Here is a 20,920-nt window from a genome sequence, read left to right on the forward strand (position 1 = left end):
ACTCCCTCTTGCTATCTCCTTTATTTTTTAAAGGGTCGTGGAAGGAGGAATAATGTTAGCCTCTGTGCCTTTAATAAAATCTTGATTCTCATTGCATTTCATTTGGAGAATCACAATTTCATTTCAAGACCAGACGCTACCATTATGCATGTTGAAAGCCCTTCAACACCACATTTGATACATGCGTTATTGGTCTGAAATAATGTATTGCAAAAGTCCCTGCATTAGACCAATCAACCACCCTTAAAATTTCTTCAAAAACCACCTGCCATGTACAACATACTCGCCATTGCACCCCTCAAAGAATACGCTTTATATTGATCAATATGAATTCCTGCCTCTTTCATTACCCTTTCTACCCACCTTGAAATGGTCGCTGAACTCACCGCCTTATGCGGTTTTACATATGAAATTAATAACTGATTTTCACCATGTGTTATATATTCCAACATCCTTTTCTCATATTCAAACAAACATTCAAGCACACACAACTTTGGATTTCCTTCAAACCTAGGATAAAAGACGTAGTTTTGGTTCTCTTCCATATCTCAAAATGAACTCCGCCTGGACCATACAATCTTCTACTTGCCTCCAAAGCCTTAACAACTAAACAACTCCTACATGAAACCAAACATAAAAGAGTTGACAATTTTTCTGTAACCTGCTTTAAGTTTACAAACCTATTCGCCAGCCAGTCTTTAAATCTTTTCTATATTTTATATAGAACTCGCAGCACATCATACCTAGCTCTAGGAGGTCTTCACAACCTCATACATTTAAAACGCTACAATCCAACAAATTCCTACCCACGGATCTCCCTTCCTCTTGTGCATGACCATCCTAAACTGCAGATCTATAACCATTTTTTGTCCTGTAACTCAATCCTTCCTCAAACTTTTCTCCTAAAAAAATGACTACCTCTACCACAGGAGCCTCCATGGTATCTACATTCCTTTCCAAGCATCAACTTGCCTTCATTCCCCATATTCCTTTATACCTACTCCTCGTTCCTGGAGCCCATGATTCCACCAGTAGCTCTGAGGCCCTGCTCGAAAGACCCTGCATACCTCTGTTTCTCCTTATACCTTCCAAACAAGAAGGTTTAGCACCCCACTCTCTACCAAAGGATGTTCTTCTCCGTCCCTACTCTTTAAAATTCCTTCTCTCGCTGGTACCAAAAAGGGTATTGCACATGCCAGTTCCAGAACTGTTGAAAACCATACTTGTGAAACCCAAAAAGGAGTCACCAACACTATCTGACATCTCTCCTCTCTCACTTTCATAAGCACTCTGCAACATCGCAAAAGGAGGAAATGCAAACGCTCTCCTCCCTTTCCAAATCTGCATGAATGCACCCACAGCACTCGACCCTGGATCCGGCAACCAACTGAAATAACTTGCTAACAAACAGGTCAGTCTGTTTGCAAACAAATCCACTTCCAATGGACCCCAAATCTTGTTTATTCTGCAAAAAATCCTGTGATCCATCTTTCAGTTGCTTAAATCTCTTAAATGCCTCGAATTCGAATCTGCTAATATATACATGTCCCCCGGCAAATACTTTGCCCTCACGGAAATCTTGTGCTCCAAACAAAACTCCCAGAAATCCTTTACTAAATTTGACAACCCATGAGACCGCCTCACTCCTAAATTGTTTGTGTAACCTACTGCAGAGACATTGTCCATCCTCATCAATACTGCCTGTCCTTGCAATTCTCTTTTGCAACTCTTCAACGCATACAAACCTATTATTAATTCCAGCCAATTTATATGCTTCAATTTTTCTTCCAGTGTCCACACGCCCCCAATCGCTGAAGCTCCCAAACGAGATCTCCAACGTCTCAGACTCGCATCCGTCTCCAAAACAATATTCGGGGCACAACCAAAAAATGGCTCTTTCATTCCAAGCCTTCATATTGTGCAACCACCATAACAACTCTTCTCTCACTTCTGAATCTATTTTTATTATGTCTCCATACAACAGACCTTTCCTCAGAGCTTCTCCTTTCAATCTCAGCAAAGCACGGTAATGTAAAGATCCTTGAAATATTGCCTGGATAGATGAAGATACCGATCCTATCACACAAGCCAAATGTCTCAACAATAAATACTCTATCTTTAAAAACAGAGTTATTTATTTCCTTATCATCTTCACATTCCTCTCTGGAAGCTGAAGAATTAACTTCTTTGTGTCGAACTTGAACGTCCTTCTGAGCACTCAGCAGTCAATTAATCAAAGTACATGTAAAGAAGTGTCCGTCTCCAGTTGTAGGTTCGTTCGGCACAGATTCCAGGATATATTAGTTCCAAAATTTGAAAGAAAACTCAGTTCCACAGCCAATGAAATAATAGTTCCTCTCTGGAAACTGAAGAATTAACTTCTTTGTGTCTACTAGACAACCAAAGAATTTCAATTCTCTACTTGGTTCTAAGATCGATTTTTCTCTGTTTATTATAAATCCTAACGACTTTAACATCCCAATCACATTTTTTATCTCTTCTTTCAATTCGACCACACTCTGAGACATTACCAGTATGTCGTCCAAATAAACGATCATCTGTACTCCTCTCTCTCGAAAGTAAGACATCACTACCCTCATGACCTTGGTAAAGCACCAAGGTGCTGAAGAGAGACCAAAAGGAAGGCACTTGAATTAATATAATTGTCCCCTCCAACCGAATTGTAAATACCTCTGACTCACTATGTCCATGGGGATAGTAAAGTATGCATCCTTCAAATCTAACTTCACCATCCAATCGTTTCTCATCAACAGATCCTTCAGACAATGGATACCTTCCATTTTAAATGCCTGTACACCTAAAACCTGTTCAGATCTCTCAGGTTGATCACTGGTGTCCATCCCTCCTTCTTTTTCACCAAAAAATATAGTGCTTACAAAACACCTTTCTCTTTCTACTTATCTCTTCACTGCTCCTTTTTAGGTTTTGCCTAGGCAGCGCATGTGCTGTCTCGATGAGAGATGCTGTATCCAATATAGGGAGGCAAGCTCCGCCCACTTTCTGGGCATAACTTTGATTGGCTACAATCCAAAATTCTGCATTTTGATTGGTTTTTGGCATTTTTGTCCCGCCTCCTGGTTGCTCTTACGTAATTTTTGCACTTCCGAGTCTATCAGCCCCATTACTTAGAAAAACGTTAGGTTTCCCTCTCTCTCCCCGTTCCCTCCCACAGTCTGTAACTCCTTGTGTCACAACCACCCCTCCACCCCCTCCCATTCGTGCCTTCATTCGTGCCCGCTCTTCCATTTAAAATGCAATAGGGCTTGGGTAAATCCGAGTCCTATTGCATTTTCAATGCTTGTTTGTGTCGTGATTGGTGGCGTAAATCGCACTCTTTGTGTTGCATGCGCGCGATGCCTTGCATCATACGCATGAACAACAAAGCAGTGGCGTTCCTAATTGATGACGGGAGGCAGAGAAAGTACAAGCTGCACCCGAAACGTGTGAGCGCATGCAAGAGTCTGGCGCATGTGTAAATCCATGTTTTACATACGGGGATTTGTAAGTACACCTGCCAGTCTATTTGCAGCACAGGCATTGGGATAATAAATAATAAATAACAAACGAAGCGCATATCTATACAGTATAATGAGATTTTCGCTGAGTGGTAGACAGCCACTATAAGTTTGCGTGCTGATCGTGCGCACAGTTTGGAAACAATAGGTTTGTCCTCCGGTAAAAAGCAATTTTCGGGAATCTTGTTCTAGATGTATGTATAATATATATTGGTGTTTTCAGTACAATCGTAATTACTTGTAGTAGGATCTTTTAGGCACGCTTAAAATGTGTGCATGTATTTCAGCGCTGCGGCACATTCTTGCTCCCCGGAACGCAATTAAGTTGTTTCAGCAAACAGCATAAATAACAGAAAAGACCCTGCACATTTTGAATGCTGTTTACAGCAACATAAAAGAGTAAATAAACGAGGCTGAGAAAAAAGCATTTCAAAACATTGAACATTTTGCACAACATTCGGTTGTAAATCGCCTCATGGTGCGCAGCAATCGAGGTTCGGAATCTTACAAAAACATAAACAAGTCCGGTTTCAGAGATTAGAGGGAAGGAAAGTTGTGGTGTACAGTGCAAGCAGAAGTAAAACTGCTTTCCAGGGATACTACATGAAGGTCTTCCAACACGAATGTTTCAATTCCCACGGATGGCGCCTCTAGGCACTTTGAAACCCACTCCGCTAACATTGAAAACGAAGACAAGAGGGTGACTGAATGTAAAACAAGACAGTGTGCTGTAATGCGTGTGTGTGTGTCTTTCTCGGGGGGGGGGGGGGGGGGGGGAGAAGGGAGGGAGGCCCAACCCAAGGCCTTCAAATCGGCCAATCTACATGGTGAAATGGGCTAAGCAAACGCCGTGCGACTCACACGCTTATTCTCCATGTCCAAAACACACTATATCATTGCTTAGGAGACTCTCTCCTGCTGCGAGCTCCAAGTTCTTAATCTCATCTAATGATGTGATTCTGCTGCTCCAAAGAGAGTTGTGACTGCTGTGAGGAAACACAGGCCTTACAGTTTCCTTCCATTGAAATATAAAATGCAGACCAAAAATACCGAACTCTGGGCTGGTGGCTGGTAGGCGGTATGGTGTGAGCGGTAGTCACTTCAAAAACAATATTATTTGTACATAGAAGCAAGACCGGGGTCCATGAGTGCAGAAAAAGGAGCAAAGTCACTAGCTGTAAAATGTGTCCCTAAAGTTTAGTAATATAATAAGGTCTGTACAACCACAGACGACAACTATTGTACTCCATCCGAAACACTAATCCCTCACGTGGAGGCTTTCATTAGAGTCATGGATTTTCCTCTAAGTGCTGGACATTGTCTTCTGCTAACACAAGAGGCCAGGTCCTTTATAAGAAACACTGCCAGGACGTCTATGGAGGGGGGAAGAAGGGGGCGGGGACAATTACTGCTTATACTGCCGGAAGGAAGCATACATTGCTACTGAGTTTGAGATGGGCGCTGCTGCAATTAATTCCGGGGTAGCAAATATTATACAAAACCAGAACGTAAAAGCAACCCGACCCTGCTGCAGCCATGGTTCGAGGCGCTCAGGAACAGACAGCAAAAAACTGTATTAATGTTTACATCAAATACTGTTGCTCCCACTGTGCATTTTTTTGTCTTTATTCATAAGTTGCTAAGGAGATGCCATAATTTTTCCTGTTTCAATTGACTATCACTCTTTCAAATCATTAAATTATGTGCAGTGATCCCTTCCAAAAGTCCTAAAAAATGAAAGGCCAATAAAACCAGATAGATGTGGTCTGAGCTTTAAGTGGGATGAAAAACCTGGGTGTCTCTCAAAGGGGCGTGGCCTATGTATTTAAGGACGTAGCATATAACACCCTAAGCTAAAAATATGTGCTTAGCATACTGTGCTGCTGGACTGGTATTTTGCTGTCTCTGTCATTGCATCCAGATATAAAATACAACAAGTGACATTACACTTACAGCAAGTGAAGGCTATTGGCTTTGTCAATTGTTGTTTGTTGCATAAGATACAAAAAATGCACCAACTACTGCTTTGTTGTATATAATATTGAAAATGCTTCAGTTCTGAAATGATGAGACTGAAAGAACTATAGAGAGTATCTTTGAAGTTATGTCAAAGGCAGTGAAGGGAGGCACTACTGCCGAGTTAAAAAAAAAAAAAACTCACCGAGGGTGAGGGCAAAAATGGAGGGCCTGATTGTGCATCTTACCTGCTTAAATTGTGTGATTTTAGGCAAACATTTTATTTAACCATTATGAAAGCACTTTAAAAAATGTGAGTTCAGAGTACCTGTTGTACAAAATCCTATTGGGTTTGATTGACAACTACAAGTGGGCAAGGGTTCCCCTCCCGCCCTGTCTAAGCCATGCATGTGTAATTGGAATGCTTTTCCAACTCTGCATTGCACCGAGGACATATGTTCATAATACACTAATATGGCGAAACCGATTGGCATGGCCAATGGTTGTTGTAACATAGAAACTATGTCTGCATCCACTATACTTTTTAATTCCTCGCTCACACTCAACTCTCTTGGTTCTTTCCTCTGAACCAGTACTATCATGAACTCTTTTTACATATCCTTCTACTGTCTGTAATACCCAGGGATACTGACTTAATTTTCTCCATTCCTCCAGGAATTCCCCTAAACGTCCCCCCACTCTTCTTTGGGAAAAGCAGAAATAGTCTTCAAACTCACCTTGCCACCTGAAGCTTGTCCTTGTCCCTTGAATGATCTTCCTGCACAGATCTTTCCACTTATCCTCAACTTGGATAAAAGGTATTTGAACGTTGAAATCCTCTTCCTCTGTACTGAGTAATACTGGGTCCTCTGCATGCCCCTGCTAGCAGTGGGACCTCTTCTACTACTAGCTCAACCAGAAACAAAATTTCCAAACACTTTTTGCATATTTGATTGTGCCTTATCCAAGGCTGTGAATGTTGCTATGTATTTTCCTACACTCTTTGCCAACCCTTCACCAAAGAGTAAACTCTTTGGATCATCACTCGGTTCCTTTTGAGACATGCCCCATGGTTTAGGACTTATTTTCATCAAAATTGCTTTTCTTCTTTCAGAAAGCAAGCCTCCGTTAGCGTTACCTAATAGCACAACTGCTCTCTAGCTCCATCCCCTGAGCAATGCCATATCCAGAGATGTCTCTTTAATATGCACCTCCACCATCATATCCATAATTCTTGCTAACTGCTCCATTACATCCAGTAATTTATTCTGTCAAATCTTCAGCGATCTTTTTAAGCCCTTCCTTGGATCTTTACCCAGCCTGAACAGAAAACGTATAAGTTCAGAATTCAAATTGGGTGTCATGCATACCTTTTCCTCAATCACTGGCCTAGAGCACTCTGCTTTTAACTTTTGTCTAACGTCTCCGTCTAATGGCTTTCTAATCTTTTCTTTAATGAACTTGCCCACATGCTCCATGGGCCACCAATCCCACTTCTTGGATGTCTTATGTTAAACGTTGAAAACCTACCACCTAGAGGATCTCTCAAAACCTCTGTTGATGAGACCTCATCGTAACTTTCAAATTCATTGTCCATCTCATCATTCTGCTAATCCAGAATATATTTATCCTAGTTCTTCCCAGCAACTGGTATTGGGCTTCCCAACGCTCTTTTGATACCAAAACTGTTTTATGCCTCTATGGACATCTTTCCTTTGCATACCGCTAAGGACACCAACCCTCTGTGTGCCGTCAAAGACACCTCTTTTTAGGGTCAAACTCGGACCCTCTTTCTTTCTTTTAGATAACAATATATCTTCAACATGATTCATCTTTCTCAGTCTCTTTCCACCTATCCCAACTACATTCTCATCCTCCCCAGATAAAGAGAAACATTTCTCACCAGATTCCAGATCTTTCCTACCTCTCTTTCCCAATATGCTAGTAACTGATTCTTCTACCTCCTTTTTCATTTCTTGCTGAATAAGTCTTGTTATTGTATACTCATCCATATTTCCAACTCTCATCTCTCTGTCCTGAACTACAACCCTGTTCTCTTTCCATCTGAAATATATATACTCCTTCTACACCTTACTCTCTCATATATTCCTTAATATTTAACTACTTCCTCTCTTTCTTTTTTAAAAAACTTGAAATCTCCAATTTATTCCTACTTCGTACTCTTCGCAAAATACTCCTCTCCTCTCAACACACTAATCGAACAACCTTTCACCATTATTTGCTTATCTGTCACTCATTGCACAGAAAAAAATGCTCCAATTTTTCTATTTCTACCATGTACTTGGGCCCAATCCAAGATGGCTTCCCAAATCACATGATACTTGAAACATGTTGCGTCATACACCGAAGCCGAAAAACAGCTCTATGGCGAACGGAGAGGAAAAGAACACACAGAGCTCTTAATCGTGTACAAATCCGCACTTACACAGTAAAACGAAGCGTGTGCTCATGCTCGTTATAGCGCAACCTTCAAAATCTCAGTAAGGCCAATGCACAAGTTACTTACCTTCGGTAACGATATATCTGTAAGAAACAGTAGTTAGTATTAGATTCCTTACCTTAGAATATCCCCAGGCGTCAGTCTGGATCCGGAAACTTTTGCGTAGCAGTACCCTTGCGCGTCGGTAGGTGTCGTCTGCGGCTCGGCGTCGTTGGCGCCGGGATGACGTCGCCGGAGTACTTAGACGCCGCCCTCGCGCGCAGACGTCAGTTCTTGAACACAGCTTTTCCGCCCCAGAAACGCAGAGCCATGATAAAAACCAACACTGGTGCCATGAAACTAGGGCCCTGAAAGGGGATGACCTTAACCCTAGATATCGGTTCGCAGAACGGGGAGGATGGGTGGGGCGGTAAGGAATCTAATACTAACTACTGTTTCTTACTGATATATCGTTACCAAAGGTAAGTAACTTGTGCATCTGAAAGAAACAGGTTAGTATTAGATTCCTTACCTTAGAATAGATACCCCAGCAATACCAGCCGCGGTGGTGGGTCTGCGAACCAATGATCACACCAGAAAGTCCTGGAGAACGGAACGGCCGAAAAAGACATCTCTCCGGACTTGGCTGTCCAGGCAGTTGTCTTGCAAACGTGTGCTGAGAGGCCCACGTAGCCGCCTGACAGATGTCCTGCAAGGGGACTCCCCGGCCCAGGGCAGTAGTAGCCTCCGTGGCCCGAGTGGAATGGGCCCTCAGCCCAACAGGAGGCTCCTTCTTAGCCAAGGAGTAGCATGCCTTGATGCACAACACGACTCACCGAGAGATGGTCTGTTTGTGCACCGCCCGCCCCTTCTTATCGCCCACGTAACCAACAAAGAGTTGGCCATCCACCCGGAACTGGCGTGTGCGATCCAGATAGTATGACAGCGCACGTTTTGGGTCCAGACGGTGGAGCCGCTCTTCCTCTTCAGAGGGATGCGGAAACGGAAAGAAGGTGGGCAAGGTGATGGACTGCCCGATGTGGAAGGCTGTGACTACCTTGGGCAGGAAAGAGGGTCTCGTCCGCAACCCAACCTTGTCCGGATGGACAGAAACGAAAGGAGGTTTAGAGGAAAGAGCCTGGATCTCACTCACCCTCCTGGCAGAGGTGATGGCAACCAGGAAAGCAGTCTTAAGTGTAAGAAGACGGAGAGGACAGTTATGAAGCGGCTCAAAAGGAGCGCACATCAGGTAAGTCAGAACGAGGTTCAAGTCCCACTGGGGCATCACGAAAGGAACAGGGGGAAACATATGAGTGATGCCCTTCAAGAATCTGTTAACAATCGGGGACTTGAACTAAGAAGGCTGATCAGGTAGCCTCAAGAAGGCGGAATGGTCAGAAAGGTAGCCCTTGATAGTGCCCAGAGCAGAGCCCTGCTGGGCAAGAGAAAGAAGGAAGAGAAGAACCTCTGAAAGAGGGACAGAAAGGGGATCCACAGCCTTTGCTGTGCACCATGCCACAACTCTGTTCCACCAGCAGGCGTATACCGACTTTGTGGTGGGATGCCTGGCTGCCAGAATCACATTACAAACTTCGGGAGGAAAGTCAAATGGCCTCAACTGTCACCGCTCAATCTCCAAGCATGGAGGTGGAGACTGGACAGGTTCGGGTGGAGGACCGTCCCCTGCTGCTGCGACAAAAGTTCCTCCCGGAGAGGCAGACGAATCGGAGGATCGACAGACATGCTGAGTAGCTCTGGATACCAATATCTTCGTGCCCAGTCCGGAGCCACAAGGATAATTTGGGCCAGGTCGCGGCTGATCTTCAGCACTCTGGGCAGAAGTGGTATAGGCGGAAAGGCGTACAACAGACCGCAGCTCCACTCGCGACGAAAAGCGTCTCCGAGCGAGTGCCGCCTTGGAAATTCCAACATGCAGAACTGATGACATTGTGCGTTCCCTTCTGTGGCGAATAGATCTAACCAAGGCTCTCCCCACTGCTGAAAGAGGCCTTGCGCCACGTCCGAGTTCAGACGCCATTCGTGATCCATCATGCACCGACGGCTGAGTTCGTCCACCCTGGCGTTCAGGGAACCTGCCAGGTGTTGAACCACCAGGGTCACGCCCTGATGTTCCAGCCACTGCCAGAGGCGCAGAGCCTCCTGGCATAGGGTCCACGACCCCACCCCGCCCTGTTTGTTGCAGTACCACATGGCGGTGGTGTTGTCCGTGAACACCTGCACTACACTCCCCCGGACAGAGGGGAGGAATGTTTTCAGTGCAAGCCGGATCGCCCTCAGCTCCAGAAGGTTGATGTGGAGCCGGGACTCCGCCGGAGACCAGAGACCTCTGAACTCCGCCTCTCCCATGTGGCCCCCCCAGCCTGGAGGGATGCGTCCGTCACAACCACGTGCTCCGGCTGGGTTAGGGAGAGGGATCTGCCGCTGACCCAATCGCGGTCCGTGAGCCACCACTGCAACTGTCTTGCAGTGCGGACCGGGGTCAAGACCTGGTCGGACAAGTTGCCCTGATGCTGGGCCCACTGAAACTTCAGGTCCCACTGCAGAGGCCGCACCCGCCACCGGGCGTGATGCACCAGAAGGATGCAAGAGACCATCAGCCCCAGAAGCCGCAGCGTCAACCTGACTGAGACTCAGGATAACGGCTGAAAGATCGGAATCAGAGCCTGAATATCCCGAACCGGCTGTTCGGGAGGATAAACCCGAAACTGCGCCGAGTCTAGAACCGCTGCGATGAAGAGGAGCTTCTGAGAGGGACACAGGTGTGACTTCCGCACATTGATCGAGAACCCCAGCAGGTGCAGGAGATCGGCCGTAGTCTGGAGGTGGCTGACGACTGTCTGGGGCGAGCCCGCCTTCAAAAACCAGTCGTCGAGGTAGGGGAAGACTAAAACCCCTAACCTGCCCAGATGAGCTGCGACCACCGCCATCACTTTCGTGAACACCCGTGGGGCGCTGGTAAGGCCGAAGGGGAACACGGTAAACTGAAAGTGCTCGTGGCCTACCATGAACCGCAGGTAACGCTGGTGGCCGGCAGGACGGGGACATGAAAATAAGTGTCCTGCAAGTCCAACGCTACCATCCAGTCTCCCGGGTCCAGGGCAGCTAAGACCTGAGCCAATGTCAGCATCTTGAACTTCTCCTTCCGGAGGAAGCCGTTGACGTTCCGCAGATCCAAGATAGGGCGTAGGCCCACTTTGCCCTTCTGGGTATCAGAAAGTAGTGGGAGTAACAACCACACCCTACTTCTGGCCCAGGAACGCGCTCGATGGCCCCCTTGGCCAAGAGGGCCGTAACTTCCTCTTGTAGAAGTTGCAAGTGATCCCCCGACACGCGATGGTACTGCGGTGGCATGGCTGGAAGGGACGCCTCGAAGGGGAGGGAGTAGCCCCTTCGGACGATTTGCAGCACCCACCTGTCCGATGTGACAGTGCGCCAGTGGAGGTGGTGATGGGGAACCCTGCCCCCCACTGGCGTCACATGGGACTGAAAGCTTGGACTAGGAAGGTTTTGAGGCGGATACTGCAGGGGTAGGTGTGGACTGGCCTCGCCGTTGTCTCCGACCGCCGCCACGGCGGTTTCCACGTCCGCCACCGCGCTGGATGGTAGTCTGCAGCCCTTGGCTGGCAGGACGTGTGGGGGCGCCCCTTCCTTGGCCACGAAAGGGGCGAAAAGCAGCCATTTGCTGGCGCGGGGCCGAGAGGCCCAAGGACTTTGCCGTAGCCCTGGAGTCCTTAAAGCGCTCAAGCGCATGGTCTGCCTTGTCGCCAAAGAGGCGACCTCCATCAAACAGCATGTCCATAAGGGTGTTTTGGACATCAGCCGAAAAGTTGGCGGACCGCAACCAGGCGTGGCGACGAATCGCCACCGTCGTTGCCATCGCTCTGCCCAGTGAGTCTGTGGTATCCAGCCCACACCGGATGGAATACCGTGCCGCATCTCGACCCTCCGCAAGGGCTTGGGCGAGTTTAGTCCGGACCTCCTCCGGACATTGTGGCAGCACGTTCGCGACCGTGTCCCACAGAGAGTGGGTGTAACGGCCCAAGAGGCATGCAGTGTTGACTGACCGCAACCCCAAACTCAGGGAGGAGAATACCTTTTTCCCGTATTGCTCATACCTCGTGGATTCCCGATCGGGGGGAGCCTTCGGGAATGCGGTCTGGGAGTTAGAGGCCTGGATGACCAGACTCTCGGGGGTGGGGTAGGTAGACAGGAAGCAAGGGTCGCCCGGAGCCGGGCGGTGGCGCCTGGCCACGTTCCTATCCACAGGCGGACCTGGAGCGGGCTTGGACCAAGTGCCCCAGAAGAACGTCTGACAAGGCCTCATTAAAAGGCAGCAGAGGCTCAGCCGAGCTTGCCTGTGGTTTAAGGACCTCAGTGAGGAGGTTAGTCCTCACGGCCGCGACGGGGAGCTCAAGGCCCAAGGCCTTGGCAGCCCGCGTCAACACCACACTATAGGCAGCCCCCTCCTCCGTAGCCACGGTAGGAGGGGAGACAAAACCAGTGTCGGGCGAAGTGCCCAGACCACTGGCCTCCCTAAGCTCCCCTGTCCAGTCCTGAGAAGACTGACATTCACGTGCTAGAGGGTCCTCGGACCCCTCCCAATCCTCCTCGTCACCCATCACCTGGTACTCGGGTTCAAAGGATGGTGCCGGGTCGTAGAAGTAAAAGTCTCCCATCGGCGCGGAGCCGGATCCGGCGGGGCCCTGCGGCGTCGGGACCGAAGTCACCGACAGCGTCGGGGCCGAAGCACCCGACGGCGCCAGGGCCGAAGCACCCGACGGCGCCAGGGCCGAAGCACCCGGCCCGCGTGGGGACCCAGTCGGGGCCGCTTGGCCTGAAGGCCCTGCGGAACCCGACGGAGGGCGGTGTCGCCCGGACACCCGGCCGCATCGCGCGTGCGTCGGGGGGAGTCAGAAGAGCGATGCCGCCTCTTCGACTTCTTGTGCCTCTTACCTGAGGACTTCGAGCCCAAAGACTGATGACGACTCGAGGAACAGTGGTGACTCCGGCCCCGCGACCGGTCCCTCGACCTCCTTCTGGACCAGGACCTTGAGCGGCGCGGAGCTGACTGCCGGAGCTCGAGTCGCTTGCGGGACCGCTCCCGTCTAGCTTTGGACGTCAGGGCCCGGCAGTCGGAGCAGGACTTGACGTCGTGGTCGGGTTCCAGACAGTGAAGGCACAGGCGATGGGGGTCGGTAACCGACATCAGTCGGCTGCAATGGACGCAGGGTTTGAACCCGGGCATCCCTACCGGCACCGTCGGAGTCGAGAGACTTCGAAAGACGATCAAAAAGGATCGAAAAGTTAGTCAAAAATTGACTAGGGTACACCTTTTTCCGGATCGGCGCTTGCTGGCACGGAAAAAAGAAGAACCGATGTCAGCGCGCGAGGGCGGCGTCTAAGTACTCCGGCGACATCATCCCGGCGCCGACGACGCCCGCGGAGCCGCAGACGACGCCTACCGACGCGCAAGGGTACTGCTACGCAAAAGTTTCTGGAGCCAGACTGACGCCTGGGGATATTCTAAGGTAAGGAATCTAATACTAACCTGTTTCTTTCAGATATAAAAATTCCATTTACGGACCACATTCAAGAGTAAAGATAAGGGCCTATACTCGCAACCCAATTCCTACAAACCTCATACCTCGACTCACTGAACCAGTAAAGATCAGACTTGTTAAGTGTCTGTAAATTAGAAGCGTTTCTTCCCAGTTAAACCAATAATACTTGTAAAAAATAACTACAAATATGACCTTATACTTCCCAAAATACTCAAAATAGCACACTTGCTTATCAAATCTAAATTAAACAAATCAGTTTCTGAATATCAATCACACCATAAAACAGAAAAACATAAATGTACGCATCTGTGTCAGAGCAGCATTTAAAAGAGGAAGAGTGTTCTGAGAAGGAATTATTTATGGACTGTGAAGTTCTAAGTCTACATTGTTATGTTCAGTGTTCTTTAAAGGTGCTGCAGTGGAGTGGCATTAAAAGTTATATGCATAATTGTAGCCTCCGGTCTTGAAATGAAATTCCTATTTAATTGAGCGGGAATGGGGTATACAGGAGATCGGTAGTTTGAGCTCAGTTGTTGGGCATTTTGTGCAGCTATTATGTGGAATTACATATTTCTTTAAACAAACCCTTTCAGGAGTGATACATTTAGACTCTAAATTCTTCTAAGTGCCTTGAGATGACTAACTTTGTGTTTTGCACTCCATCCTCAAACTATTTCCCAAAATTTGTTGGGATAATAGAGAGCCACAAACCTGGTGCTTGTAAGTAAAAATAGATTGAAACATGGCCACATAAGTGCTTTCCACAGAAAATAATGTTAACAGTCCTTTATTTTAAGCTGGCAGATTGTCTTACTAGGTTGTCTTCATTTGACAACAAACTACTTTGGATGATCAGTGCGTTCGCCTCACCCGGGAAGGCCCTTTTGACTTTTTTGGCCTACATTGTCAATTTTTCCATTGATTGTCTGTCAATACCAAGAGAAGGATATTCTAGTTCTCTTCCAGGGGAATTCTCATCTGGGAATAGTCCCGCCCATGTGTGGCGACCGCAGAGCACACACAAAATAATATATATATATATATAGTATGTTGTACCCTAAATATATATGTACATATAAACACACACGCATAAATATGTTTATATATATGTATTTGTATATATATATATATATATATACACACACATACATGCCGCCTATAGAGAAAAAGGTTACAAAAAATGCTTAAATTGCATTGAATATTTTCATTTTAAAATATCCATACACATTGAAAATTTCTGCAATACAGAAAACGAAAATTGTACAGTGTAAAACAGCTGTTATTTGAAAGGAAAAAGGCAAGGGAATGATAAGCATTGTTAGCCAACAGTTGCATTGAAAATCATAACAGAGAAAACTGGTACTGTGCCTTCAAGGCCTTCTGAATCCCATCATGCCCCACAGGTGACAGTTAGGTCAGGTCTATTTTACGGTGATAAGAAACATTCAGAGAATAAACCACATTGCAGCTGCTGTGTGAAGTATTCGGAGGAGGGAGGTTGCTTATGACTTTGATGAGTATTCCCCTGGAAGAGAACTAGGATTACAGGTAAGTAACTTATCATTCTCTTCCATTGGATACTCATCAATATTCATAAGCATTGAATAGAATAGCAAACCCATTCCACACCTCTGCAGATGAATACAGTACAGTACAGATCTTAGCAGCTAATAATCCAATCAACCAAACACATTTCTAAGTGAAGACTGCCATTCTTGGGCATCTGCTTGAGTGTCTGAGTCTAGGCAATAATGGCGAGCAAAGGTATGCACCGATTTCCATGTTGCAGCTTTACAGATCCCTGCGATGGGTACATTTCTGAGCAGAGCAGCAGTGGCTGCCTTAGCCTTTGTAGAGTGAGCTATAAGTCGACAAGGGAGTTTTTTGTGGGGGTAACTGGTAACCGAGAGATATGCAAGAGACTATCTACCTAGAGATAGAGTGCTTGGAAAGCCAAACTATTGCACATTTGATCATAGTTGTTAAATGAGTGGTCAGAACGTCTTATCTCCTTGGTTCTGTCAAGGTAAAACATAAGAACCCTTGTCAAATCTAAGGAGTTCAAAGCCCTTCCTGGTGGAGTGGAAGAGTTGGGGAAAAAACATTAGGAGAGTAATGGTCTGATTGATATGAAAATCAGAGATGACCATAGGCAAAACATTAGGACATGTTCTCATGACCACCCTTTTGAATAAAAAATTAGATAAGGTTTTTTTGCGCAAAGAGCTTAGATTTCGCTGACTCTGCGCGCTGAAGTGATAACCACTAGGAACGCTGTCTTCCAGATAATGTGTTATAAAGACGCTTTGTGTATGGATTCAAAAGTGGGGGGCATTCCTTTGGAGAAAACCGCATTAAGCTCCCATGAGGGACAGGGTGACCTTACAGGTGGGTTAACCTTTTTAAAACCCTCTAGGAAGGATTTAACTACATGCATTTGGAAAAAGGAAACCTGCATATGGGATTTCTGTTGGTATTAATGGTCTCAAGATCTACCTTTATGGATGTAAACTGCAAACTAGACTTGGCTAGGTGTAAGAAGTAAGGTATGATCCCCTGTTCTTGACCTAGAATCGTATGATGACTGTTGTGGATACACCATAGCTAGAAACGCTTCCATTTGAAAGCGTACAATTTCCTGGTAGAAGGCCTTCTAAATTCTTTCAAGATGCCCATACAGTCTAGTGAAAGGCCTAAGTGTATATACTGCATGAATACAGGAGCCATGCCGTCAAGCTCGTCAAGCTCAGAGAGGGAAGGTTGGGGAGGGGAGTTCCGGCCTGTATGGCAACCTCCTGTGTGGCCTTTCGGACAGGTGAAGAAGGTCCGAGTACCACCACTGGTGAGGCCACTCAGAACCATCAAAATCATCCTGGTTTTGGCTCTGTAAAATGTGTTGGTGACCATGGGAATGAGAGGTATGGGAGGGAAATCATATGGTAATGTCGCTGACCAGTTGATCAAAAGAGCATTTCCTTTGGATCTTTGTCGGGGTAATCTGAATGCGAAGACACAGCATTTTGTGTTTTCTTTACCCGTAAACAGGTCGATTCGTGGCGTTCCCTATTCGTCTTTTACTAGCCAGTCATGAGCGTCAGCAAAATTGCAACTGAGAGAGTCTGCTTGCACATTTAGTGCGCCTGGAAGATATATTGCGGAGATGGTCAGACCTTTGTCAGGCAGCGATGTCCATTTGGCTTGAGCCTCTAGAGACAGGGGCTGTGACTGAGTTCGTCCCTGCTTGTTCATTGTGGTCGTATTGTCTGTCTGTACTAAGAGAGAGTGTGCCTGTATAGATGGGTAAAAGGACTTGAGTGTGAGCTGGTCTCACCTCAACTCCAACATATTTATATAGTACAGCTTCTCTGTTTGCGACCACAGGCCTTGACCTTGTAGGGAGCCCATGTGTGCTCACCAGCCATGGAAGGAAGCGTCTGTAATATTTGTCTGTGTGGGAAGGTCCTGGTGAAATGTCACCCCCATTGTGAGATAAGGTCCTTTAATGCACCAGCGGAGCGATTCCTTGGCCATTTGTGAGAGGGTTACCCTGTCTTCCCAGCTGCCCAAGAACTTTGACCACTGGTCTTCCAGTGTATGCTGGAGAGGGCGCATGTGTACTCTGGCATTGGGAACAATGTAGATGCACAATGCCATGGATCCCAGCAGAGAGGCTATTTGTTTCTCGAAGCACAGAGAGTGTGGAGGAGAGTCAGACATTTGTGGTTGATTGAGGATAATCTCTCCTCCGAAGGATACACTCTTGTATTTTCGGTATCCAGGATTTATCCCGAGTAATGGTTTGTCTGCATTTGAAGGGGAGTGGATTTTTTTTAACTGATTTGTATGCCAAACTGCTGTCGCACTTGAATGCAGGCCTGAAGATGTTCCTGAGTGAAGCTAGGAGAGGAACCTTTGATTAGCCAGTCATCTAAGTATGGTTAGATGAAGATTTTCCTCCGCCACATGTAAGCAGCTTTCACCACCATGCACTTGGAGAATGCATGAGGTGCTGACTTGAGCCCGAAGGGCAGGACCTTGTATTGGTAGTGCGTGGATGCTACTTTGAAATCCAGGAACTTCCGATGTTTCGTAATGACAGGAATGTGGAAAAAGGCATCCTACAGGTCAGTTGTGCACATTTAGTGCCCCTGGTGGAGCCTGGGTCAAATTTGATGGAGAGCAAGCATTCTGAACTTCTCTTTGAGGACAAATTTGTTCAAGAGTCTTAGGTCGACTATGAGGGGTGGCTCATGATTATCAAGAGAGATTACACAAGCTAGTTGTACCCTGGATCGTATTGGTTTTAAAGGCAGGCTATTGGGAGATCAAATATGTGGAACCTGGTGTATACATTGTACATGTCAATCCACCAAACATGCACATCGTATTGTGTTTATTTGAAGCATATGTTTACTGTTTAATAAATGAATATTAAAAAAAGAGTCTTAGGTCAAGAATGGGTCTGTACTCTCGATTCGGACCCTTTTTCAGCACTAGAAAGTAGCGTGAGTAAATTCCTAGCCTTCGTTGGAAAGCTGACACTTTTTTCAATGGCACCTCCCTAGAGCAGTGTGTTGACTTCTTTCTGTAGCAACATCTGTTGGAAGAGCAAAGGTTTTCCTGGTGGAATGGCAGGAGGCTTGGTCTTTCACTTGATGGAATAGCCATTTTACACAATACTTAAGACCCATTTGTCTTTTGTGAGGCACTCGACGAGATGTGCTATAATACTTTCCCTCACCGGAGTGGGACACTGAGCAAGGGGAAGCAAGTGTTCGTTTTGCTGGAGGCTTTGTTGTTGAAGCCGCTGGACGAGGGGTTCCTCTCTCTCGGGCATGTCTGCGAGCATGGTAGTGTGACCTTCCTTGGTACTGCTGGTGAGTTGACCAATGAGGGGTTTGAACCCTCTGTTGGTAGGAGCGGCGGTCGTATGGATGGAACCTGCAGCTGAATTTTTTCTTTTTCTCAAGGCCCACCGCCTTGAGAGTGTCCTAATCTGTTTTAATCTTTGCCATCTCGTCATACACATGGGTGCCGAAAAGAGAATTGCCCAAGAATGGCAGATTTTGAATTTGATGTTGAGCCTCTGGTTTTAGACCAATCGAGTGTAACCAGGAGGGTCTTCGGGCGCAGATATTATGCAAATAGCTATGGGCTGCAAGATCGGAGGTATCAGCAGCTGCACTAATTATCTGGTTAGCCACCAGACCAACCTCTTGAAGTATCTCTTGGAAATCCTGTTTGTCCTCTTGGGACAACTTGCGAGTGAACCGAGACAGAGAATCCCATAGCGACCTGTCATACCTTCCAAACAGAGCAGAGCCGCTAGCGACTTTCATGAAATATGCTGAGGTGTTCCACATCTATTAGCCCAACAAGTCCATTTGTTTACTGTCTTTTTCCAGTGGCACTGTGGAAGACGACAAACTCGGATGTTTACTTCTGGCAGCAGCCAAAATGACCAAATCAGGAGGTGGATCTGACCTGAGAAAAAGTGGATCTTGACCAGGGGCTTTGTATTTCTGTAGAATACTTGGCAGTGCTGGTACTATGGACGCTGGTGTAAGAAACCGATGTAAAGCCGATTCCAACAACCTTGGCACAAGAGGTAAAAGGGGTCTGAATGCTACTGTGTGATGTAGCGTTTAAAAGATAATTGGTGTAGACGTAAACAGTACTAGTATGTCTATGTTGTGTTTTGTTGCCCCTATGATCAGCAATTCATTAGATGTGATAAGGTAATCTACAGGAGACACTCTTCCTGGAGGAGTGTCAGACAGCTTCAGATATTAGTCCCTCACAGAAGAACGGGAGGTGGTGGAGGACCATGAAGGAGATCTGTTCCTCTGTGAGACATGAGAATAGCGAGATGGTTAGTGTCTTCTGTGGGGGTCCTAGACCTCGATCTTCGTCCTTAAGGCGATAGTGAGCACCTCAGTCTCGTGGTTGGAATATATGAGGCGATTGTGCTGAGGGCAAATGAGATGAAGCCTCAGGCGAGAATGTGCAAGGTGGAGAATCCTTTGGAGGTGGGGTATGATGAGAGACCCTGGAAGGTGAATAAAGTTGTGAATAGTTCGAAGATGGACTGTGATGTGGAAGACGCCAATGGGTTACACTCTATAACCATTGCGAAGACAGATGAATACATTTTTCTGTAGTATGAACACTCCTGTCCTCCGTAGATGGGCTTTGTTGCGTTCTCGATGTCAATCAGCTGATTTTGGTCATTGATCTCCGTGCCCTCGACATCCATCTTCGCCTCAACGCCGATCGAGATTTCTATGCTTATGAAGGCCTTGTCGTTATTGGCGCCGGTGTCAACGGCGACCTGTGGAAGGGTAGCGTATGAGTCTACGTCGTCTCTGGGCCCTTTCACTTTGACTGTGGTATTTTTGCCAGTGACCTGCTAGATGGTACCTTCGTCATCGACTTCGATGTTGGGGAATGTGACCGGGCCGTCAACTTTCTTTGCGTCTGCGGAGCTGTTGCCGTATTCATTGATGGTGAATCCTCCATTGTTAGACTCTTTGTCATCAATGGGTGTCCCTCCAGTGCTTTAGACATCGATAAAGATGCCGACTGTGAGCACGAAAGGATCTGCCTCACAGGTGACTTCCTACCTGTTGACAGCAAGCGATGCGTTTGGTGTTTTGGATTTGGATCTTCTCTCTGTCCCTAAGAGTTCTTCTCAAAAACTGCTGGGAGTAATAGCATGTGTCAGGGATGTGAGAGGTAGGCAAGCATGCAGTGCAGACCGAATGTGGGTCTGATTTTGCCATCCTTTTGATACAGGAAGTACACTTTTTAAACAAGCATTGGAAATGCAATAGGTCTCGGAATAACGCGAGTCTGAACTATTAGCATTGTAAATGATAATGCCCTTTATTTTTGCGTTCTGGTTTTTGGAACATAAATAAAAGGCTTTGTCATTTACAAGGCCTACAGCTTAAATTTGCGTTAAAACGAGACCTATTGCATTGCAATGGTGGTGGTGCTGCTGAGTTTTCTCTGAATCTGCACTCTGAATCTGCACCCACAATCTGCACCCACAATCTGCACCCACAATCTGCACCCTGAATCTGCACCCTGAATCTGCACTCTGAATCTGCACTCTGAATCTGCACTCTGAATCTGCACTCTGAATCTGCACTCTGAATCTGCACTCTGAATCTGCACCCACAATCTGCACCCACAATCTGCACCCACAATCTGCACCCACAATCTGCACCCACAATCTGCACTCTGAATCTGCACCCACAATCTGCACCCACAATCTGCACCCACAATCTGCACCCACAATCTGCACCCTGAATCTGCACCCTGAATCTGCACCCACAATCTGCACCCACAATCTGCACCCACAATCTGCACTCTGAATCTGCACCCACAATCTGCACCCACAA

At 46.7% G+C, this 20,920-nt stretch overlaps 1 protein-coding gene across 2 annotated transcripts in view; it reads left to right on the forward strand.

The window, feature by feature from the left end:
* DFFA (DNA fragmentation factor subunit alpha) overlaps positions 1 to 20,920 on the forward strand; it is a 112,518-nt gene that overhangs the window by 1,708 nt on the left and 89,890 nt on the right. The window lies entirely within an intron of this gene.

The sequence above is a fragment of the Lissotriton helveticus genome, chromosome 5_1, assembly GCF_964261635.1.
Source record: "Lissotriton helveticus chromosome 5_1, aLisHel1.1, whole genome shotgun sequence".
In the NCBI taxonomy this organism is placed as follows: Eukaryota; Metazoa; Chordata; class Amphibia; order Caudata; family Salamandridae; genus Lissotriton; species Lissotriton helveticus.